Source organism: Rhincodon typus, chromosome 31 (genome assembly GCF_021869965.1).
Source record: "Rhincodon typus isolate 14 chromosome 31, sRhiTyp1.1, whole genome shotgun sequence".
Classification (NCBI taxonomy): Eukaryota; Metazoa; Chordata; class Chondrichthyes; order Orectolobiformes; family Rhincodontidae; genus Rhincodon; species Rhincodon typus.
This window is the reverse complement of record NC_063362.1, coordinates 15,401,380-15,425,622: the sequence shown is the minus strand read 5'-3', so window position 1 is coordinate 15,425,622 and position 24,243 is coordinate 15,401,380. Positions and strand designations below refer to the sequence as shown.

The 24,243-nt window shown below is 38.8% G+C and overlaps 1 protein-coding gene and 1 long non-coding RNA gene across 2 annotated transcripts in view; both read left to right on the top strand.

Moving 5' to 3' along the window:
- LOC109933983 (calmodulin-binding transcription activator 1-like) overlaps positions 1-24,243 on the top strand; it is a 1,079,584-nt gene that overhangs the window by 207,292 nt on the left and 848,049 nt on the right. The window lies entirely within an intron of this gene.
- On the top strand, positions 22,329-23,777 carry LOC125486679. The gene is made up of 3 exons (XR_007265325.1): positions 22,329-22,393; positions 22,504-22,578; positions 23,652-23,777. It is a non-coding gene; the product is annotated as an uncharacterized LOC125486679 (long non-coding RNA).

Sequence of the window (24,243 nt, the reverse complement as noted above, 5' to 3'; positions counted from 1 at the left end):
GCACTCAGTTGAATGTAGCCTTGATGTCAAGAGCTGTCACACTCGCCTCACCGCTGGAATTTAGCTCTTTTGCCCATGTTTGAACCAAGGCTGTAATGAGGTCAACAGCTGAGTGGCCCTGGCGGAACCCAAACTGCGTGTCGTTGAGCAAGTGTTGCTTGATAGCACTAATGACACCTTCCATCGCTTTACTGATGATTGAAAGTAGAGTGATGGGACGGTAATTGGTTGGGTTTGATTTGTCCTGCTTTTTATGGGCAATTTTCCACATTGTCGAGTGGATGCCAGTGTTGTTACTGTACTGGAACAGCTTGACAAGGGGAGCGGCAAGTTCTGGAGCACAAGTCTTCAGTACTATTTCTGAAATATTGTCAAGACCTGTAGCTTTGTAGTATCCAGTGCCTCTAATCGCTTGATATTTCATGAAGTGAATTGAATTGGCTGAAGGCTGGTATCTGTAATGCTGGGGACCACAGGAGGAGGCCGAGATGGATCATCCACTCAGCATTTCTAGCTGAAGATTGCTGCAAAAGCTTCAGCCTTATCTTTTGTACTGATGTGCTGGGCTCTTCCATCATTGAGGATGGAGATATTTGTGGAGCCTTCTCTTTGAGTGAGTTGTTTAATTGTCCACCACCATTCACAACTGGATGTGACAGGACTGCAGAACTTAGATCTGATCCATTGGTTGTGAGATCACTCAGCTCTGTCTATCACTTGCTGTTTATGCTTTTGGCATGTAAGTTGTCCTGTTTGGTGACTTCACCAGGTTGGCACCTCATTTTCAGGTATGCATGGTGCTGCTCCTGGCATGCCCTCCTGAGCTCACCATTGAACCAGGGTTGATCCCATGGCTTGATGGTGATGTTTGTCTGGGAGATATGTCAGGCCATGAGGTTACAGATTGTGCTGGAGTAAAATTCTGCCTCTGTTGATGGCCTCATGGGTGCCCAGTTTGGAGTTGCTAGATCTGTTCTAAGTCTGTCCTATTTAGCACTGAGATCATGCCACACAGCACATTGGAGGTTATTCTTAATGTGAAGGTGGGACTTTGTCTCACAAGGATTGTATAGCGGTTGCTCTTACCGATACTGTCATTGCCAGCTGCAGGTGCATCTGTCTGATTGATAAGGAAGAAGTCATGTATGTTTTTCCTTCTTGGTTCCCTCATCACCTGCTGCAGACCCAGTCTAGCAGCTATGTCCTTTAGGACCCAGACAGCTCGACCTATAGTACTGCTGCTGAGCCACTCTTGGTTATGGACATTGAAATCCACCACCCAGAATACATTTTGTGCCCTTGTCATACTCCATGTTTCCTCAGTGTTCCTCAACATGGAGGAGTACCAATTCCAAAAGTCACTATTTTCCTGATCACTCTTGTGCCTATCAGGAATAGTTGTTACAAAGGGTTTTGCTGTTGCATGTTGATACTGTTATGTGAAGTGCACCAATCACTTTTTCTGCTCTTTGTTTTTGAAGGGTTCTATGTTTCTTTCCCTGTGTTTTTTTTACCCCTGTGGTGAGAATGCGTTGACCAACTGGGAAGGGCAGCAGGTATAAGCTAAATGTATAATAAACCAGCCAGAACTGCCATCCAATTCTTTATTTGATTCCCAAATGTTTGGTCTTAAGAGGCTTGGGTTCATGTTTTTCACCTTGTCACTTTCATTTGTATTATTACTATGCAGTACAATGTATTGTACGTTTGGCAAAATTGCCAATTCACCATGTTGGTGATTGCAAGCACCCAAATGCCTTTGCACATATTGTAATTTTGAGTGTGCCTAAGTATCTGAATATCTTAACTTAATGACTTTTTTTCAAAACACTGAAGTTATTGTCCTTATTCATCTACCATAGCAGACTGTTACTGTTTTAGACAGATAAAGCTGATTAATAAAATGGAATAAATAGTTTAGTTATTTATCATCTTGGACAACATCAGGATGTCTCGAAGTGTTGTACAGCCAACTGCGTATTTTTAAAGTATAGTGCTTTTGAAAGGAAACGTGGCCACCAATGTTCATTTAACAAGGCCACACAAAAAGCAATTAGGAAATGACTAGATGATCTATTTTAGTGTCATCTAAAGAAAAAGTAATGACTTCAAAGAATTTCTCCCTGTTTGAAAAGTACCATAGAATCTTTGAGCATGTGATGCCTCAGTTCAATGTCTCATCTAAAACACTTCACCTCAGCTAATATAGCACTGCCTCAGAACTAAGGTGATTTGTTGGCCTGGAAAATTTGAAGTTATCTTTCAACTGATCTTTGAACCAATGATTGACTCCGACCAAAGTACTGTAACTGCAAGCTTTGCTGTACCAAATATAATGTTGCCTTGTAGCATTTTAGTGCTATTCTCTTATTACTAAATAAAATTGTCAACTAAGAGGTTCTAGATGAAATCTGGAAATAGCATTTGAACTGTATAATTGAAGTGAAATAGTTGTACAAAATTGGTTTCACCGATGAATTCTGAGAGCCAGACAAGAAGTATTAGTGGCATAGGATTTTAATTTTATGATTTGGCTCAACTATGTTTTGTAATTTCCTCTTCCTTCCCTCACTCCCGTCATGTAATATGACCATTTCACTTGTGCTAGTGCTGCTAATTATCCCATAGGCCTAAATGAAGAGAATATGGGGAAAGGAATGTTGGTATGTAATAAGGTGCTAATGCTGTCATAATTTTCTTCTCTTCACAGCTGAGCAAACAGCCAGAGTTCTTTTTCTGACCTCAAAGGATAAGAACTTGCTTAAGGCCAACATAGAGACAAAAATAAAATTGTTCCATTTACTTGTTCTACCCCATTGCTGCAGAAAATGAAGCTAGCTTGTGTGTACCTCAGGCAGTACAATAACCAATCTGGTAATCTCTGCCATCTGACTAAGGAAGCAATGCGTTTTTAATTGATGGATTTAAACAAAAGGAAGGTGAAACAAAATGTCTGCATTCATATTGTGGCAATATTTAGCTAATTGGAATTGCTCCCTCCACACAACAAATTTAAGTATTTGGATAAACATTCCCTAACAATTAACGAAGCTAGCAGTTCTGAGTAGAATGACAGTTTTGGGTATGTCACTAGTGCCTTAGGATAATGCTGATTAATTATGTAAAGTATACTGCACAATATTCAATGCTTATTCTAACTTGTAAGATTTTCTTGGTGTATTGTGGATTATACGTGGAAAGTAGAGTTGTTTTCTTGTTCTTTTCAGAACTGTTTGGAAGTTCTTATCATTACTTTGTGTCTTCCTTGGTTTTCTTATAATTTCTCTGCAGGATTCAGTTCTCCGCATCTGAAATAGAAAACTGAGGTAGGCACCAAAATTTCAAAATTCTGTTTTGAAGCGATGAGTCAAGACATCCTGTAAGAACTTCAATACAGTGACGAAGTCAGAAATAAATACCATGGGATACTTTTTTTAAACACAGTAACTCAATATATCTTTACTGTTCTGAATGCCATCTATGGCTGTATACATATTTTAGTAATTAGTTTTTAGCTCCATTGTTCCTTTATTTTTGTGTGCAAAGAAGGGGCTCTTCATTTGGCAGGCTAAGGCCAAATGTGATTATTTAAAATTCTGTAGATATTAAGAAATCTATCAAAACAGCCCCTTGAAGAGCGTGTTGTAAAATGGGACAGTTGGATTCAATGCAACATCAAACGGATGTTGTATCTTATTGATAATCTTCTATAATCTTTTTCCTGCTGTTTTCTTTCCCTTTCTGTGCAAAAGTTTACTTGTATATATTTTGAATAGTGATGATCAACATGTTTCTTGGTCATGGAGGTAGGATACAATATATTATAATGAAGTTTGATTCTATATTCCTCATGAAATGAAAGCAATCACAAAATGTTATCACTTATTACCAAGTCCCAGTCTCTCCAACTATCAACACCCTATCCAAAATATCTCAACACAAGAAGTTCAAATTCCACACTCCTTTCCATGTTTTTTTTTTAAGTCCCAGATCCTGTGTCATTTGTACTACTTCTAGATAATAGGATTCTCCAAAAAACACGCATACACATCTGACAACTGTTATATGATATATAGGAGTGATATGTTATCTATCTTGGCTCACCCATCCAGAAAATATATAGGTTCCCCTTCAAGGAAGGGAACCCGATAACCTAAACTGATCTGGTCTGCATATGATTGCAACCTCATCCACATTTGAGGTTGACTTGTGAACACAGACCAGATTAAATGCAGCCCAGTCAGGTGTCTTCCATGTGTCAAAAAACAAGATTTTTAAAAAAGCTTGGAGATTCCTGTTATCTGAAAGCAGTGCAAAATGTGCTGTGACACAAGTTATGGGACGCTTGCACATTTTTAAAACATCTCCAAGCCGAGAAAAAACACGCCATCTTTCAAAGGGACCACACGCACTTACCCTCTATCGTTTTACAAACATTAAATTCTAACATCCTGCCTTCCAATCCATAAATACTGTACACAATTTTGCAACACCCCCCAACCCCAGGAAAAAAAAGAACCATCATTATGAAAATATGGGTTTTTTCTTTCTCTGAACCTTAGCACCTTTATTATTAGATTCATAGGTCACTTATCTAGACTTACACGTTTCATATTAATTCTATATACATATATAACATTGAACACTATCTTTTGCTTTTATCTTATATACACATTTTCCTTTTAAACCTGTGATAACGCATCCACAATAGCATTTTCACGACCCACAACATGTACAATCTGTAAATTAAATGCTTGTAATATAAGACTCCAAAATACTCTGATGTTCTTGTCTTTAAATCTTTCCAAAAATGCCAATGGGTTCTGATCTTTGTACACAACCGCCAAATACATTGTTTGCAACATAAACATTAAAATGTTGCTAGTACCAAACTCAATAACTCTTTAACGGTTGAATATTTTCTATAGTGGATATTGAGTTTCTTTGAAAAATAACCGATTGGCCTTTCAATTTCAGAATCATCCCCCTGTAACAACACAGCTCCAACCCCTATATCGCTTGTGTCAATGGTGACTTTAAAGGGTTTCAAGAAATTTGGTGTGGCTGAAACTGGCGCAGTGGTTAACACTGCTTTTAAATTCTCAAATGCCTCCTGGCATTATTCTGTCTACCAAAATTTCATGTTCTTCTTTAACAAATCCGTCAGCTGTGCCACCATGCTACTAAAGTTAGGTACAAATTTCCTGTAGAATCCACTGGACCCTAAAAATCATAGCACTTCCTTGTTCGAGAATGGTCTTGGAAATTCCTTGGTGGCCTTCGTCTTCAAGTTCCTCAGTATCATCTGTCTGTGTCTGATGTTGTGTCCAAAGAACGCCACTTCTGCCTTCGTGAATTCTATCTTTGCCAAGTTTATGACCATCTTTGCCTTCCATAGTCTCTGAGATCTGCCAAATGCATCATGTGACTTTTCCATGAGTCGCTAAAGATCACTAAACCATCTATACAGATGGTGCAATTAGTCAATCCTGCCACAACTCTTGTTCATAAGACTTTGAAATGTGGCTGGTGCGTTCTTCATTCCAAAGGGCATTGCTTTAAATTGATATAGCCAATTTGGGGTTACAAAAACCGAAACCTCTTTTGCTGTCTTCAACAAAGGTACTTGCCAGTAACTGCGAAGTAAGTCCAACTTTGTGATGTAAGTGGCCTGTCCTACTTTTTTCACACAGTCCTCCAGCCTTGGAATTGCATATGAGTCTGATTTGGTCACGGCAATGACTTTCCAGTAATCGACACAGAATTGTTGATTACTATCACGTTTGGGACCCAACATGATTGGTGAACTCCACTCACTTTGACTCAGCTCGATGATGTCTGCTTGGAGCATTGCTGCCAATTCCTTCTGAACCTGCACTGCTTTGAGAGGATTGTGCCTGTAGAGGTGTTGTTTTATCAAACATCTAATTCTAACATCCTGCCGTCCAATCAATACATGCTGTACCCAACTTTGCAACTCACCAAGGTGAATTGTATAAACTACCTTTCTTTGTTAGTCAGTTCATGCTCTGACAATGCACATATAGGTATTCAGACTTCTTATAATTGCCTCAAATTTTATGTTCTTGTACAGAAATAAACCAAAAGAAGCCGTGGCTGATTGAAGAAAAAGTTTCTCATAAGATGATCTTTTTGGATCTGGAATAAACAAAACTTCAGATGGAAATCAGGAGGGCAGATAGGGGACATGGGAGCTTTGGCAGATAGAATCTCCTTGGATTTTCCTTTACTCTACAAGTATACTAGGGGCATAAGAGTAACTAGTGGGAGAATAGGGCTCCTTAAAGATCAGTGAGGCCGTCTGGGGATGGAACCACAGGAGATGGGTGAGATCTTGAATGACTATTTTGCATCAGTATTTACCATGGAAAAAGACATGGAAGCCAGGGAAATTGTGGGACCTCTAGCAGAGATATTTGTATCATCAACAGCCATGGATGCGGTGCCAAAAGACTTGGAAGGTGGCTAAAATTATCCTATTATTTGAGAAAGGATGCAAGGAAAAGCCAGGGAACTACAGACCGGTAAACCTAAAGTCAGTGGTGTGTAAGTTGTGGAGGGGATTCTGAGAGACAGGATCTACTTGCATTTGGAAAGGCAAGGACCTATTAGGGATAGTCAGCATGGCTTTGTGCATGGGAAATTGTATCTGACAAGTTTGATTGAGGTTTTTGAAGAGGTAACCAAGAAGACAGATGAAGACGGTGGTAGACGTTGTCTCCGTTGGCTTTAACAAGCCCTTTGACGAAGTTCATCATGGTTGACTGGCTAGTAAGGTTAGATCACAAGGGAACCAAGGAGACCTAGCCAATTGGATACAAAATTGGCTTGATAGAGGGAGACAGAGGGTGATGGTAGAGGGTTGTTGTTCAGACTGGAGGCCTGTGACCAGTGGTGTGTTTCCAAAGATTGGTGCTGGATCCATTATTGTTCATCATTTATGTAAACGATTTGGATGAGAATATAGGAGGCATTGTTAATAAGTTTGCAAATGACATAAAGTTGAGGTATATTGGACAGCAAAGAAGGTTATCTAAGAGGACAATAGGATCGTTGTCAACTAGGCCAGTAGGCCAAGGAATGGCAGATGGAGTTAAATTCATATAAACATGAGGTTTCATTTTGATAAGATGAACCAGAGCAGGACTTGCACAGTTAATAGTAGTGCCCTGGGGAGTGTTGTCAACCAGAGAAACTTAGGGATGCAGGTATATAGTTTCCTGAAAGTGGCATCACAGGTCGACAGGGTGGTGAAGGAGGAGTTTGGCAAGTTGACCTTAATTGGTTAGAGCTTTGAGTTGGGGGGTCATGTTACAGCTGAACAAGTCATTGGTAAGGCCACATTTGGAGTCCTGTGTACAATTTTGGTTGCCCTGCTATAGGAAGGATGTGGAAATTTTGAGTTGTAAGGAGAAGCTGGAAAGGGTAGGGCTTTTTCCCTGGCACGTAGGAGGCTGAGCAGTGCCCTTACTGAAGTTTATAAAATCATGAAGGGCATAGAAAGGCTGAGTAGTCAAGGACTCTTCCCCAGAGAAGGGAAGTCCAAAAGTAGACAGTATAGCTTTAAGGTGAGAGTGGAAAGATTTAAATGGGGCATGACAGACAACTTTTTCACACACTGGTGCACTTTGTGGCATGAGCTGCCAGAGGAAGTGGTAGAGGTGGCTACAGTTATGACATTTAAAAAATATTTGGACAGGTACACGAATAGAAAAGATTTGGAGAGAAATGGACCAAAGGCAGGCGAATGGGACTAGGAAACCTGGTCAGTATGACTCTGTGCCACGCTGAGGTTGTTGTGGAGGCACGGTCAACTGAGGCTTTCAAAAGGAAAGTGGATCGTTATCTGAAAAAAAATCAGAAAAATGCAGGACTACAGGAAAAATGCAGGGAATTGGCACTCCACTGGCCACAGGGCCAGCACAGGTACAACAGACAGAATGGTGGTCTTCTGTTTGTTAAGCATTGTATGATTCATTGAAATGATAATAAGCAACAACAGCACAATACAACTGAAGAGCTGGTGACCATATGAATTGCATATAATGAAAGTAGATAGTAAGTATTCAAAGACAAGCTACTAAGACAGCTGAAAATAAACAATGAGGCATTGCCATCCAGAAAAATCATCATCTAAAACCAAAGATAATGAAAGCTAATTGAATATTTCAAGATCTCTTTGAAAAATATTTTTGGCGGGCATTGTGGTTTGTCTGCTAACATGAATACTTAATGGAAGTGAGGTTTGTAACATAAATTGAATACATTTGTTGACTATAGCTATACAATAACATTTTGGTTTAAAGTCTTTAAGTTGATGCTTTTCTACCAGCTGAAAGGAAAAGTAGTGGGAATAACTTGAAGGTTGATAAGTGGCAAATAACATAGATGCCACATGACGGCCAGAGAATCTGGCAAAAAGCAGATCTAACAGTCTTCCCATGCCATCCAATGGAATTAACATCATTGAGTCCTCTATTGTCAACATGCTCAGGTTCAGTACTGACCAGAAACTGAACTAGACTATGAAACTATGGCCAAAAGAGCATACTGTACCTGAAACTGGCAATTCTGAGATAAGTAACTCACCTTCACTCCCTCAAGTCTGTCTATAAGACAATTTAGGAAGATGATGGAGTATTCTGTACTTACCTGAATGAGTGCAGTTCTAATAATACTCTAACCCCGACACCATCCATGACAAAGCAGCCTGCTTGATTGGCATCCCATGCAGTATTCAACATTCACTCGCTCCACCACTAACGCACAGTGGCAGCAGTATACTACATCTGCAAGATGAACAGCAGCAGCTCACCAAGGTTTGTTTAATAACACCTTTAAAACATGCAACCATCAAGAAGGCAGCAGATCCATTGGAGCGCCATCACCTGCAAGTTCCCATCCAACCCGCACACCGCACTGACGCGGATCTATCTGTTTTGCCAGCTTTGACCCTTGGAGCAGCCAAGAATTCCCTTGCCCATTCTTGGTAGCTTTGTTTTCAGCTGTTTTTGTCCAAAACACTGGAATATCTTTCAGCGCTCTATCCTTAGTTTCTTTTAAGGGGCTCCTTACAGCTTACTTTTTCGACTCAGCTGTTTCATAATGCATCTTCCTTTGCCTCACCATCAGGATTATACTCCTGTGAAACGCTGTGATATATTTTACCACACTAAATATGATAGCGGTAAGTTGATACTTAAGTGAATGCATTTTATTGGTCTATTTCTGATTTAGTTTATTATAAAATAGTTATTTTCTGAGAAACAAATTCTATACTTCATTGTTCCTGGTGAGGTCTCCTATAAACTTCTTTACAAATTCTCTGAATTAAGATTTGCATTCCTTCCCACTATTAAAACGATGTAATCTCAGACATGTCATATGCAATGCCACAAGCTATCTAGTTTACTTTAAAATTAAAGGCCATTGCATCTGCCCACCACAGTGTTGCTGTTCTCATCAGGAATGTGGGACTGAAGTCTATAGAATCTGCTTCACCAATCCACTAGATCATAGATAATCTTCTAACTCAATGTAATTTCTGTACATTATCCCCATATTCTTTAATTTATTTAGCACCTGGAAATCAATTTAATTTTGTATTGAATATACTCTTACTGAGCCTCCACAGCCCCCTCGAGTAAAGAATTGCTCAACAGCAACATTCTCTGAAAGGAAACAAAAATTCCTCTTCATCTCATCCTAAATGGCCTACCTCTTATTCTTCACTGTGCCCTCAGGTTTTAGATCCACCCCCTCCCTCTCTTCCAAAAGGCTGGGGAAACATCCCTCTTTTCTCTTTTTTTGTCAAGTTCTGTTAGAATTTGATAAGTTTCAGAGATCACTTCTCACTCTTCTAAATTCCAGAATAAAAATGCTCTATCTCTTCAATCTCTCATCACAGGACAATCCCGCTTTCTCAGAAATCTGCCTCATTTATCTTGTACTCTTTCAATGGTAAGTGTGTCCTTCTATAGGTAATGAGATGAAAACTGCGTACAGAATAGCTATATGTGATGACAACAAAAGTTGTTCATATCTGTGCTCAAATCCTCTTCAAATGAAAGCCAACATTCCAAAATTTGTCTTCTGAATTTCTTATTGCATCTGCATGTTAGCTTTGAGTGGCTGATGAACAAAGACATCAAGGTCCTTTGGGCATCAACACTTCTCAATCTTTCATCATTGAAGAAATACGCTGCATTTCTGTTTTTCCTACCAAAGTGGATAACTTCACATTTTTCCTTTTATATTCCATTTGCCATATTCTTGCCCACTCACTTGGCCAGTCTAAGTCATCTTGAAGTTTTTTCATGTCTTCCTTTCAACTCCCATTTATGCCTATGTCTGTGTCATCAGCAAAATTGGAAATATTTAATTTGGTCTTGACATCTAAATTATTTGTTTGGATTGTGAATTGCTGGGGCCGAAGTACAGATCCTTGCAGTACCCCACCAGTCACATCCTGCCAACCTAAGAATAACCCATTTAATCATATTCTGTTTTCTGTCCATTTAACTAATTCTAACTATATGTCAGCATATTACACCCAAGTCCATGTAGACCAATTTTGCATGTCTTCTATGTGGATCTTTATCAGCAGCCATCTGACAATTCAAATAATGTACATCCATTAGTTCCCCATTATCTATTTTGCTAGTTACATTGTCATAAAAAATTTACAGGTTTGTCAAACGAGTTTAGGAGCATTGGAGCAGGAGTTAGCTATTCAGCCCCTTGAGCCTGCTCCATCTGTCAATAAGGTCTTGGTTGATCAGTGGCCTGACTCAACATGCTTGTTTTCGGCCCATATGCCTTAAACTTTTGTTAAGCAAAGGTGTTATTTGTTTCAGATTTAAAATTAACAACTGATCCTGCATCCACAACATTTACCCAAATATCTCTCTTTTTGTGTGTAGAAGTGCTTCCAAACATCTCTCCTGAATGGTCTGGCTCTAATTCTCAGACTATACCCCCTAATTCTAGAATCCTCGATTGGGGAAATAGCTGTCATCTATCCTGCCTTTTCTTGTTAATATCTTGAAGTTTTCGAACGGATCACCCTTAAACTTCCAGATTCTAAAGAATTTGCTTTTCATAAATCCACATTGACTGTGCTCAATTCTACCATAAGGTTGTAAGTGTCCTGTTGTCATATTTTTTGACAGTTTCTTGCATTTTCCCTGTGGCTGATGTCAAGCTAACATGTCTATATCCCTGTTTCCTTTCTCCTTTCCTGCAGAAATTGTGGGGTTATTTACGCCATCTGCTAATCTACTGACACCATTCTAGAATCTGTGGAATTTTAGAAGGTGACCAACGGTGCATTTTCTATCTCTATACCAACCTCCTTTCAGCATTTTGTGATGCAGATAATAAGATGCAGGGAATTTATCAACTTTCAGTCCCGTTATTATCTTCACTTTACTAATACTGTTTTTTTTTCAATTTCTCATTCTCGCTGGTCATCTGTTCCTTTAGCATTTCAGGCAAGGTTTTGCATCTTTCTTTGTGAAGCTGGATATATTATTTATTTAGCTGTTCTGACATTTTCACATGCCTCATAAATTCTCTTGTATTTAAATGTAATGGGCCTGCATTTGTCTTTGCTTATCTTTTCCTTTTTGCATTCCACTAGAAGTTTTTACAGGCCATTGTTATTTCTTGCCAGTTTAATGTTGTATTCTGTTTTCTCTTTATTAGCTTCTTTGCAAGGTTATAAGCCTCTTTCTTTGATCTAGTATGGTCTTTAACTTTTCATTAACCATCATTAGATCATATTTTCAGATGAGTTTTTGTGCTTGAAGAATACAAATTTTCTGCACTTCACTGAGTGAGACATGACAGTAACCAGGGAATTAATCAGATGAAACAAAAGCCCAGAATGCTGGAGAAACTCAACAGGTCTGGCAGCATCTGTGAAGAGAAAGCAGAGTCAATGTTTTGGTCTAGTCACCCTTCTTTAGAACTCTGAAGAACTTCTGTCCACAATACTGCCAGACCTGCTGAGTTTCTCCAGCAATTCTGGTTTTTGTTTCAGATTTCCAGCGCCCACCATTCTTTGTTTGTAATTAATTCTATGATGCTGTTTTAAGGGATGTGACTGCTTTCTGGAGTAGCAGGTTGTCCAGGTTATTTTCCTGCTCCCTGATGTGTTGCTTTATCGAGCTCTGCGTCCAGCTCAATGACTCTGACTCTGAACTGACGTTCTTCCAGCTACAGTTACCGTAGACATGTTTACATTGGATCATACAAGTGTCTTCAAGTTCCCATCTGCCCTGCCTTTAGTTACTGGTAATTAATAAATTATTTACTGATTTAATATCAATTAATGTTTGTGGCCCTGCATGCACTTACTTTAATAAATGTTTTACTATCCTGATTTCAAATTCCATAGTTAGAATAAATAGGAGAATCCTTTGCTGCCAATAAATCTTTCTTTATCTAACAAGACTGTGAATTCCTAATAGTTTACCACAGCTTTCAAAGATAAACAAGGCAAGCACATATCAATCAGTATGTACTTGTATCGTGTAGAGCTGCTAGAGACTGAAAAAAATTGGGAAAAACACTTCTTTCCCCATCAGTAAATTCCCATGTAAATCAAATTTTGAACTACATGCACTCGCACATATATCAAATGCTGAACAGCACGCTCTGTCTACATTCACTCAGGCAAAATCTGTATGTCCCCTTTCTAATGGAATAAATGTTAAACCAAAACGGTTTTAGTCCTAAGTGTTGATATTCCTATCCTTGATGACTGCATAGCTCCATTATATTTCTTCAGAAACAAAATAATGCCGATTCTCATGGTCATTTGGAGTCAAATTTGCTAACTGCAATTGTGCTCATGTAATGTACTTCAAACTCCTTTTTAAATAAAAATTACAATCAAAGCTGGTAGAATGTTTTGTCCATGACTACAAAAGATTTTTTGAGAAAATTCTCAGCTGATGTGGCAGATACAGACCACTTGCATTCTCAGAATTTCTCAACTTTTTTGGTATCTATTAAGAGAGCTAATATCATACAAAAATTGAGCACAGCCTCGAGTCAAATCTCATTAATCACAAGTAAATCAAGTTACGTTAATGGTCCTCTTCCTCTTGTACCCCCATTGTTCTGGCGTGAAACAAATGAATACAGGCTGTGGAATACTTCCAGGTGATTGTTTTCCAACATTATCATTTAGCCTAGTACTCCAGGATTCTTGTAACAGCATGTCCATTATGGATTCTGCAGGAGGAGTGCCTCCATACTCCCAAATGAGAGGAGTGACTGTACCAGAGACTTGGTAGAGTTATATGCTTTGGAACAGAAACAGGTGAGAAACGTCAACATAATATTAATCAGTCTTTAAAATACTGATTTAATTCTTTGTATTTTCAAGATTTTCTGATTTTTATTTTAGATTTCCAACGTTTGTAATTTTTCATTTTGACTCTACTAATTTGTGCAATAAAATGATAGCTTGTAAATTTTATTGCTGGATAAGTTATAAATTTATGCAGTGTCATCCCTTTCTGCATTTTAAATTTGGGTCCAAAGTTGAATGATGTTTAAAACCAGAGATTGATTACATCTCAGAACTTCCAATGATGTGTTATCCACTATATTGACTCCAATTGTAACTTCTTGGTGGTGGATGAAGGAGTAGGAAGACTAGTAAGGCTACAGAAGCAGTTTAAAACAGACAAATTAAGAGTGCAGTCAATTGGATATCTATCTATTCCCAATTCTTTACACACATTGTGGTAAGTGGGGAACGCCAGATTGTATTTAATTTCACTCAGTTTGACGTAGCAGTTCAATAAATTCAGTAAATTGGTAACATAGCCTATTGAAAAAGGGAAGTGCATTTTTATTACAAGATAATCCAAGGGATCACTTTTTCTTTCAGCAATAAGGTATTACTGTCCTTATAAATGTTTGATGTCCTTTAATATGACTTTTTATTGAAAAATATTTTGAAAAAACCTCAAGTTTCCTCAAGTCCACATCTCCTTTCAGAAAAGCATTGCTCTTTCATGGAATAAGATGTTGTCTAGCTTCTGAAGTGATGGAGTAGGAATGACAGCATGATTTATAATACTTGTCATAATTGTAGAGTCTCTATTGTGGTTTATCATGGTTCAATATTTTAGCAATATCTCTACAGCTATACTTCAAGGTGATATAATATCAGAATGACATTGCTGTTGTTTGACAGTTGCAGGTTTAGAAAAAGAGTGAAATTTTTCATGCAAAACAAAATGTATTATTTCAGAAACAAAACTCTAATATCATGAAGCTATATTTTGCATCATGGCTCACACCATTTCTTTATAATCTGCTTATGTAATTGTGTTTTGTATAGGCTGAACAAATGAAGGACTTCCAAAATGATCCACTTACTGAGCCCTGAGAGACATACAGTAGCATAACTGAACTGCATAAGAAAATGCGTTTAGGTTAATGTTTTAGATTTTATCCGCAAGCGCGCTTTACTCGTTTCAGTGTGTAATGTGAGATTCATGTACTGCCAATTCAAGGATTTCTTTTAATTTCTAGGTAAGGAGATAATCTGAAAAAGGTGCAAATATTACATTATTGAAAAAGTTTACTCTGCAGTAGCCTGGAGATTACAATAGCAACTTGCATTTATAATGCACTTTTTTTAAAGTAGTAAAATGTTCTTATTTTATATTCTTAATTAATTAGTCTTAATTAATGTTCTTAAAATGCACTTAACAGAAGTGTTACTGAATAAAATTTGATACTGAGCTACAGAAGGGAATGTAGAACGAATAACCAAAAGTTTTGAGGAATGATTTAAAAGGAGGAGAAAAGTAGAGAGATGGAGAGGCTTAGAGCCTTGGCATAGGTTCCACTGGTAAAACAATACACCCATCACTTGATGGAAGGAGAAAAGATTCTTTGTTATTGATGATCCTTGTGAAGTGTAAAATTCATTTTCAAAGCCAAAAAGGATGTAGATTTGTGAATGTTTTCTAATTGAAATTGCTTCAGTTAATTGGGAAAACACTTTTGTTGCTTGTACATTTTAAGAATAGAGACAAATAGAGTCCAGAACTAGTGTCCACAATCTGAATGTTCTTCATTTGAACCCATATATTTTACAATATTTGTGTTATGTGCCAGAAAGCCACTTAGTGAAGAGTGGAACTGGATCCAATCTTTACTCTTTTATGAGCATTTGTCTGTAGAGTTATGCATCACAAACAAATACCTCCTGAACCCAACCACCACAATCTATTTATATGGGGCACAACGAATTTCCAATTGATGCTGTCTACCTCCATACATTTAGTCATAATTAATATTAGTTAATAATCAATGCCCAGGTACAGATTGGTGCTTGAAAAGTAGATTCCTGCATGTGTCCTCTGTACACAGCTCATTGGCTTGAAGGAATGGCTTTCTATGGATTGCAGCCTTCAAATTTTACTTTACTGCCATGAAACATTCTCTGTAGCTGAGGGTGCTAGTTTTATGTTCAAAGAATAGGTTAATGGTAAGGGCGTAATTTGCAACTAAATTTTTTACACCGCTCCCCTCTGTAGAAAGTGCAAGCCTGAGAGAATAGATGGGAAATAAAAATTTCCACAAATGCCTGAGAAAAGTTTTAAAAATGCTTAACAAGGGATGTTACCAAAAGATAATTGAGTTATAGAGTCATAGAGTCGTTTGGCATAGAAATGGACCCTTCAGTCCAACTCCTCTGTGCCAACCAGACATCCCAATCTGACCTGGTCCCTTTTGCCAGCATTTGGTCCATATCCCTCTAAAACCTTCTCATCCATATACCTATCCAGATGCCTTTTAAATGTTGTAATTGTATTTGCCTCTACCACTTCCTCTGGCAGCTTGTTCCATACACACACTATCCTCTGCGTGAAAAAGTTACTCGCTGGGCCCTTTTTAAATCTTGCCGCTCGCACCTTAAACCTATGCCATCTAGTTTTGGACTCATCCACCCTAGGAAAAGGACCTTGGCTATTTGCCTTATCTGTGCCCCTCGTGATTTTATAAACCTCTAAGGTCATCCCTCAGCATCCGCACTCCAGTGAAAAAAACCCCAGCCTATTCAGTCTGTTCCTCTATCTCAAACCATCCAGTACCAGCAACATCCTTGTAAATCTTTTCTGCACCCTCTCAGGTTTAACAACAGCCGAAAGAACTGCAGATGCTGTAAATCAGGAACAAAAACAGAAGTTGCTGGAAAGGCTCAGCAGCATGTGTGAAGAAAAAATCAGAGTTAACGTTTCAGGTCAGTGCTGAGGAAGGGTCTACGGACCCGAAACGTTAACTCTGATTTTTTTTCTTCACAGATGCTGCCAGAGCTGCTGAGCTTTTCCAGACTTCTGTTTTTGTTCCAAGTTTAACAACACCCTCCCTACAGAAGGGCACCCAGAATTTTACGCAGTATACTGAAACTGATTTCACCAACGTCCTGGTTGAACATCCCCAAAAAATGGTGTTGAAGTAGTCAAAATAATTCAGATTAAAATATTTGGATAAATTTCAATTCAGAGCCTACATGAGATGATGTGCCAGAAGGGTTAATGTCCAGGAAAATGGGATTGATATATGGTCCTAACAACCTTTGCCTCTTAGGAAGAAACGGTTGAATTACTGTATATGATTTATGTTGGTACAGAAGTTCTCCTATTATCTGTGCACAGTATATTCTGCATGTCCTATCTCTTTCTGATGCTGGCCACCTCTGTTTTGAGTCCTTTATTTCAAGTAGAATGTAAATGGCAGGATACTGCAGTTCTTGCAATCCATTGCAACACCTGAGGCGCTGGTATTGGAAGTGATTTTTTTCCCTTTAAGACCTGTATCTTTCTATTTCTGTTATCAAGTATTGCCTGCATGTTAGGTGCTAGAACATTTGGGACTGGAGTCTTCTGATACTAAATCTACCTTCATTGCTTTTGATCTTTTTTATGTTAGCAATTTCCAATTTATTGCCACTATGCATCTTTATTTCCAAGAGGAAATACTTCACCACCATTATACCATATCTGTTATTTTAATGTTCCCTTTTCAGCCATTGTAATTTCTGTATCAGGTACACTAGTGGTTATGATACAGGATTAATAATTTAGAAATTTGAAGGAATAATCCATGGGCCATGAATTCAAATCCTACATCATTAGTTTAAAAATTTGTGTTTACTTTAAAAATAAAAGCTGGAAATGAAGAGCACTTATTTATAAAGTGACAACGAAGCTGTTGGGTTTTGTGAAAAGCCACTGGCTCATTAATATTCTATGGAAAATGAAAAATGATGACCTGACTTGATCTGACCTATATCTGACTCCAGTCCTGCACCAAGCAAGATTGATTCTTTAATTGTCCTCTTAATTGTGATGAATTCTACTTTGCAAAAAGTCTGTATTTGTGAGATGTCCCTTTAAATCCAAAGACAAATTTGGGTAATTCTGAAAAGGTGAATAATTGGAGTTCCTGTGTAGGACATCACTTTTGAGTGAACATAGATAGCTCTAGAGTCATCCAGCATGGAAACAGACCCTTTGGTCCATCCAGTCCATGCCGAACATAATCCCAAACTAAAGTAGTCCCGCCTACCTGCTTCTGGCCCATATCCCTCCAAATCTTTCTTAGTCATGTACTCATCACGTAATTGTATCTGCATCCACTACTTCCTTAGGAAGTTCATTCCACACGTGAACCATTGTCCATGTTTAAAAAAAAAAATTGCTTCTTATGTCTTTTTTTTTCTAATCTCTCTCCTCTCACCTTAAAAGTGTGCCCCCTAGTCTTGAAATCCCCCATCCTTGGGAAAAGACAACTACAATTAACTCTATCTAGATAGAGTTTTTATAACCTTCTATCAAGTCACCCCTCAACCTTCCATGCTCCAGTTTAAAAAAAATGGTCACAGCCTATCCAGCCTTCATTGTAACTCAAACCTTCCATACCCAGCAACATCCTGGTAGATCTCTTATGAACCCTCTCTAACTTGATAATATCCTTCCTAAAATTGGGCATCCATACCTGGAGACAGTATTCCAGAAGAGGCCTGACCAATTTCCTGTACAAGCTCAATGTGACTTCCCAACTGGTATACTCAAAGGACTGAGCAATGAAGGCAAGTGTGCCAAACGCCTTTTCAGCCACCCTATCTATATGTGACACAAACTTCAAAGAATTATGTACCTGCACCCCTAGGTCCCTCTGTTCTACAACACTACCCACAGTCCTACCATTAATTGTATAAGCCCTACTCTTGTTTGTTGTACCAAAATGCAATACCTCGCATTTATCCAGACAGAATTCCATCTGCCATTTTTCAGCCCAGTGACCCAGTTGATCAAGATCCCTTCGTAATCTTAGAAAACCTTCTTCACTGTCTACTATGCCATCAATTTTGGTGGGAAAAATCTACACTATAGAGACTGAAGTAATCCAAGTGAGACTTTGGAAGATGTATGCCTTATCTGTGTAAACCATATCTGGAGACCTCAGTGAGAGAAGTGGGAAAAGCAAGAGATCCTACATACTGGATGCTGATTTGGAAAGAGTGAGAGATTGTATATGGTGCTGCTTTTGTGTGGGGAGTGGTGAGTGCTTGTAATTTCAAATGGCATATCTTTGTGTCAATAATTCTAAGCCTAATTATTTTTCAATGCAATGCAATTGATCTGTTCATGCATCCCTAATTTTATGTTCATTTTGAGTTTGATTTCTAAAAAGTAAATCATTCATGTGGTATGAGTGTTGTTGGTTGAGTCATTGTTTATTGCTCATCCCTAGTTGCCTTTAAGGAGGTAGTGGTGATCTGCCTTCTTGAACCACTGCAGTCCATGTACTGTTGGTAGACCCATGATGCTGTTAGTGTGGGAATACCAGAATGTTAACTCAAAGACACTGAAGGAACAACGATAAGTGAGGATTGAGAGTGGCTTCTAAGGTTTTAGAGTAGATTTGTAGCTCAGGTTGCGGACGTTGTGGTTGGTTGGCTCGCCAAGCTGGTTTGTTGTTCTGCAGATGTTTCATAACCCTGCTGGGTAACATCGTCAGTGCAGTCTCCGATGAAGCGCTGTTGTGTTTTCCCGCCTGCCATTTAAACTCTGATGCCAGTTGAGCTGGATTACCTCCCTTCCGGTTTTCCTTCGCAATGGAGTGTATATAGGCTCTAGCTCTGTGTTTATGGATGGATTTCTTAGTGGAGAACCAGGCTTCTAAGAATTCCCATGGCTTGTAGCTGGTGGTGTTGCCATGTATCTGCTGTCCACATCCTTCTAGACAGAAGTGGTTGTGGGTTGGAAGGTGCTGTCTAAGAAACATGAGTGAATTTCTGCATTGCTGCTGCTGAACATCAGTGGTGGAGATAGTGAATGTTTATGGATGTAGAGAAATCAAGTGGGCTGCTTTACACCGAATGGTGTCAGACTTCTTGTTGAAGCTGCACTCATCCAGACAAGTGGGGGGCATTCCATCATACTCCTGACATGTACATGGGCAGGCTCTGACCTACACTTGTAGCCACTATATTTATATAGCTAATCCAGTCCAGTTCAGTTTTTGGTCAATGGTGTTTCCTCCACGATGTTGACAGGGGATTCAGTGATGGTAACGCCACTGAAAGTCGTGGCGTAATGGTCACTATTCAGCCAATCTTGATGCATTTAGACTTGGACTGCTTCAGAATCTGAGGAGTCAAGAATGGTGCTGAACATTGTGCCATCATTGGTGAACATCCGCACTTCTGACCTTATGATGGAGGGAAGGTTGTTGAGGAAGTGGCTGAAGGTAGTTGGGCACTATCCTGGGGAACGGGGTTCTGCTGGTTCAGTGGCAGTGTCCCCATGTCTGAGCTAGGAGATTCGGGCTCAAGCCTCACTTGCTCCAGAGATATGTAATGATATTGCTAAATAGTTTGATTAGAAAATGTCTATCTTGAGGAACTGGCTTCTTGTGGTGCATGGTAATGTCCCTATCTGTGAGCCAGGATGCCGTGGTTCACATTCCATCTGCTTAAGAGGTGTATAATAACTTATCTGAGTGGCTGATTTAGAAAATATATTCCCTGAGGAAATCCAGGAGGCCTGGGTTCAAGTTCCACCTCTTCCCAGGTGTAATAACATCTCTGAAAATGTTGATGCAAAAATGTCTACCCTGAGGAACTGAAGTGATTTTGTGGCACAGTGGTAGTGGCACCTCTGAGCCAGGCAACCCATGTTCAAGTCCCAACTGCTCCAGAGATGTATAATAACATCTCCTGAACAGTTTGTTTAGAAAATATCTACCATGAAGCACTCCCGCAGAGATGTCTTGCAGCTGAAATGACTGACTTCTAACAACCGCAGCCATTGTTACCAGGTATGACTCAAACCAGCAGAGAGTTCCCCCCCCAGATGCCATTGATTCCACTTTTGTAAGTGCTCCTTGATGCCACAGTCAGTCAGATACAGCCTTGATGTCAAGGGCAGTCGCTCTTGCCTCACCTCCTAGAATTGTGCTCTTTTCTCCATGTTTGTACCAAGCCATTAATAAGGTGAGGAGCTGAGTGGCCCAGGTGGAATCCAAACTGAGCCTCAGTGAGCAAATTACAAGTGCTGTTATAGTAAAAATTTCAAAAACCGAGATTTTGTCCATCACTTTGCTTTCGGTAGCGTTGATTGGGGATTCCTTTTTGTGTTATTGGTCTCTGTAGGAAATTAACACAATGGACTCCATGATATTACTACCCGCTCAGAGTAACTTGAGCATGACATTCGCAAAAACCTTTCTAAATTCGTAGTAGAAATTAAGATGTGCCGATCGCTTCAAGCCAGTGGCTTCTTTCTGTGCTGTAAAGCAGCCCTCTGAACGTCCAACAGGAGTTGTACAATGTTTTCAGTGAAGTACGAATAAATATTAAATCGGAAATTTCTAACCTGATGAAGCATTTTTAATTGATTTCTTTCTTTCACTCACCATTGCGTATTTTGAAGCAGACTTTGGACTTGCCATTCAAATGTGAGCCATTATTATTTTCTTATAATTAAGTCAAAAGTTTAGCCTTTTCGTTACGCAGTACTTAGAGGAATTAGAATATAGTAACAGGTTTGGTGCAGAAATATCATTTATCATCATTGTTTTTTCTCCAACTTGACATCTGTTAGATAATGAGTTTTGAAGGGTGATGCAATGCAAAGGTATTTTATTTACGTTCGATGAAAAGCTTTTGAATGTGACCAAAAATAATTACAACATTACTGTTAGAAAACTCAACTTGCCACTTGATTGCTGTTGCAAATGGTTGAAAACTTGCTGTTTTAGCTAAGGGATTTAATTTATTCTATCTTCTAATAAAACTATTGCAAAACATGTTTACCTGTGTGCTCCAGATTTACGCAATATTATAACTTAAACAGCCTGATCATCTGCCTTCTAAACGTTTTGTCATTTTAAGTCCCAGAGTTGCCTGTCAGTCAAGTTGACTTAATGCAACTTATCCTTTAAATGATTTTCTCAAATCCCTAAAACAGAATACCTGTATACCTTACTTACTGATGTTCCAACAAAATGTGGAGTGATAGAGAATTCTGTCTGTATTTGAAATGTTATCATGCCATGAGCTCTTGATTTAAATGACCATAAGTGGTAGCTCAGTGGATTCTAGTCTCGGCAACAAAAACAAGAGACCCCTTTCACTTGTTCTAGGGTGTTAATTAAATCCCATCTTCTACTGGGAACTCTTTGAGTTTCACCAAGAGCAGCAAAGCACATAGAGTATCCACTTGCAACTTCGGTCAACCCCTATAGGCAACCTAGGAATGAAAACAGACTGGCACGTTGTTCTCAGCTGACCTGCAGTCCTATTTACAAAAGGAGATAGTTGCAGCCAGTCCTCAACCCGTTTTTGACCAACAACACTAAAGAAAAGAGATAACACAGTGTGGAGCTGGAGGAACACAGCAGGCCAGGCAGCATCAGAGGAGCAGGAACGCTGTTGTTTCAGGTTGGGTCCCTTTTTCTCACTATCTCTAACACTAAAGAAAAGGTTCAATTTGAACTGAGTGTTTGTCTAATATAGTGCTATGTCTAGGTTGAAAGCTTATTCATACATCACAAACTAGTTTTAGTATTTAAGTAGCAGCAAATATAATCTTAGAGGAATGTTAAAGCATTTTCATTTTGTATCTTTTTTTAAATATTTGAGGTTTGTTTTGTATTCTGTGTAATTAGAAATTTGCGATGTCCTTCAATATTAACGTTAAAACCATTAGGAATCTCAAGAATATCTTCTCACACCTTCGCATTTTTCTTTATTAAGTACTGAAGACAGTGATGGTTCCACAAGTTTTAGTATCCCTCTGATCCTCACCAAGTGGCCATCATTCTTCTCGTAAGTCTGAATCCTATGAATTTTGGCAGGTTGTCTAAATGTAGCTTAGGAATGCTGGATAGCAATCTGGAATAAGAATTATGGTTAATTTTCACTTTCCTATCCAACAGACTGCTGACGGCATCCTGGCTGAAGTCCACTTACTTGACATGGATGTGGAATCAAATTTGGAATCTTGTAATTGGGTAGTGGTTGCAATTCATACTTATTTGGCCATTGGGGAAACCCTCAAAAGTCTAAAGGCGAACAAATATGTCTGCTCTTTTCCCTTGTTTTGAGTCAGCTTTCCTTTTGAGTAAAGCAATTAAAGTGCACAGCTGCTTAATTAAACTTTCAGAAAGTTGCTGGTGATTGCTGTCAGCATTTCCCAGTGGAACATGATCATTATCATTTAATGCACCTGGTAATGACTTTCTCAGTGCTCAAATACTTCATTTTTGTCATCTTTAAACTATATTCAGATGAAAAGAAATATTAGGGATGACTGTTTGAGAAGGGAACCCCTCACCCAGCAGTTTTCCCAAAACATTCCCACACTTTAAACATGGAATAGTGAAGTAATTAACACCAAAAGAAAATGTTCACAGAGGACTGCACCCAGCACCATTTCAGAAGTGCGGACATAATGAATGTTAAGTCTTTCCTTTTTGATAGTTCATGTTTTATGATTTTACACTCAATCACAAAATTGCTGTAGCACAGAATGAGGCCATTCAGCCTGTCACGTCAGCGCCAATGCTTTGAGCATTTCACCTAATATCACTACACCACCTTTTACCATTAATTGACACTTTTGTTTTATTCAATTGTCTCCACAACGCAATCAGCACATTCCAGATCCTAACTACTCACTGTGTGGAAAGCCTTCTTATCTGTCCATTGCTGCTTTTATTTTACCTCCCACATGTTCAAACAGAAGTAGGTTACTCACCACTTCTGGTGAGGGCTTGGCGTGCAAATCTGAACCAAGTTGACATTAGGTGAGGAAGTATCAAGATAGGAATGTGTTAGTTTCTATTGTTTACATGTTAATGCAAAACTTCCTCATATCAGTTGTCATATTATTCAGATACAAAATAAAGCATTTTTCCACCCATCCTAATAACGTACTTTTTGCTGCTGTTTTGGAACAACATACCACTGCAGAAATTTGGTTTCTTTTTTGGATTTCCTTAAACAATTGCTACTACCTTTCTGACTCAGTCTCCTTTTTTGTGTGTCACTTTATGCTGTGTAAGTGCCTAATGTTGTGTTATAGATCTGGAATGTGACTGACCAGGACCTCCTACATTGGACTTCTCCAGACCTTTGCCAAGTGTTTGGATTTAGAAGTTTTACCAAAAACATTTTGTGGCAAGCAGTGAGCTGTAGGATTTAAAACACAGTGTGAGGTGAAGAACATTTTCATTACATTACAATCAGTGAATATAGTATGTTCATAGGCATGTAAATAAATTGATAATCATATAGTCCAAAATCCACAATTTTAAATTTACAGCCTTCTGTGTTGAGAACTGTTAGGTTTGCCCACTGAATCATAGAATCACACACTACAGAAGAGGCCCTTCAGCCCATCACACCTGCATTAATTAAAAACTGCTTTAAATTAATGCTGGTCCTGCTTTCCAAAATGTTATGACATTTAAAGTGATCAGCCAAGAACTTAAAGGTTGTGAGGTTTCCTGCCTCAACTACCCTCCCAGGCAGTGCATTCCAGATTCCCATCACCATCCGGGTAAAAAAAATGTTTTCCTCAACTCCCCTCTAAACCTCCGACCTTACACCTTAAAACTATGCTCCCTTGCATTCCAGGCAACATTGTGGTGATTCTCCTCTGCATTCCTGCCATT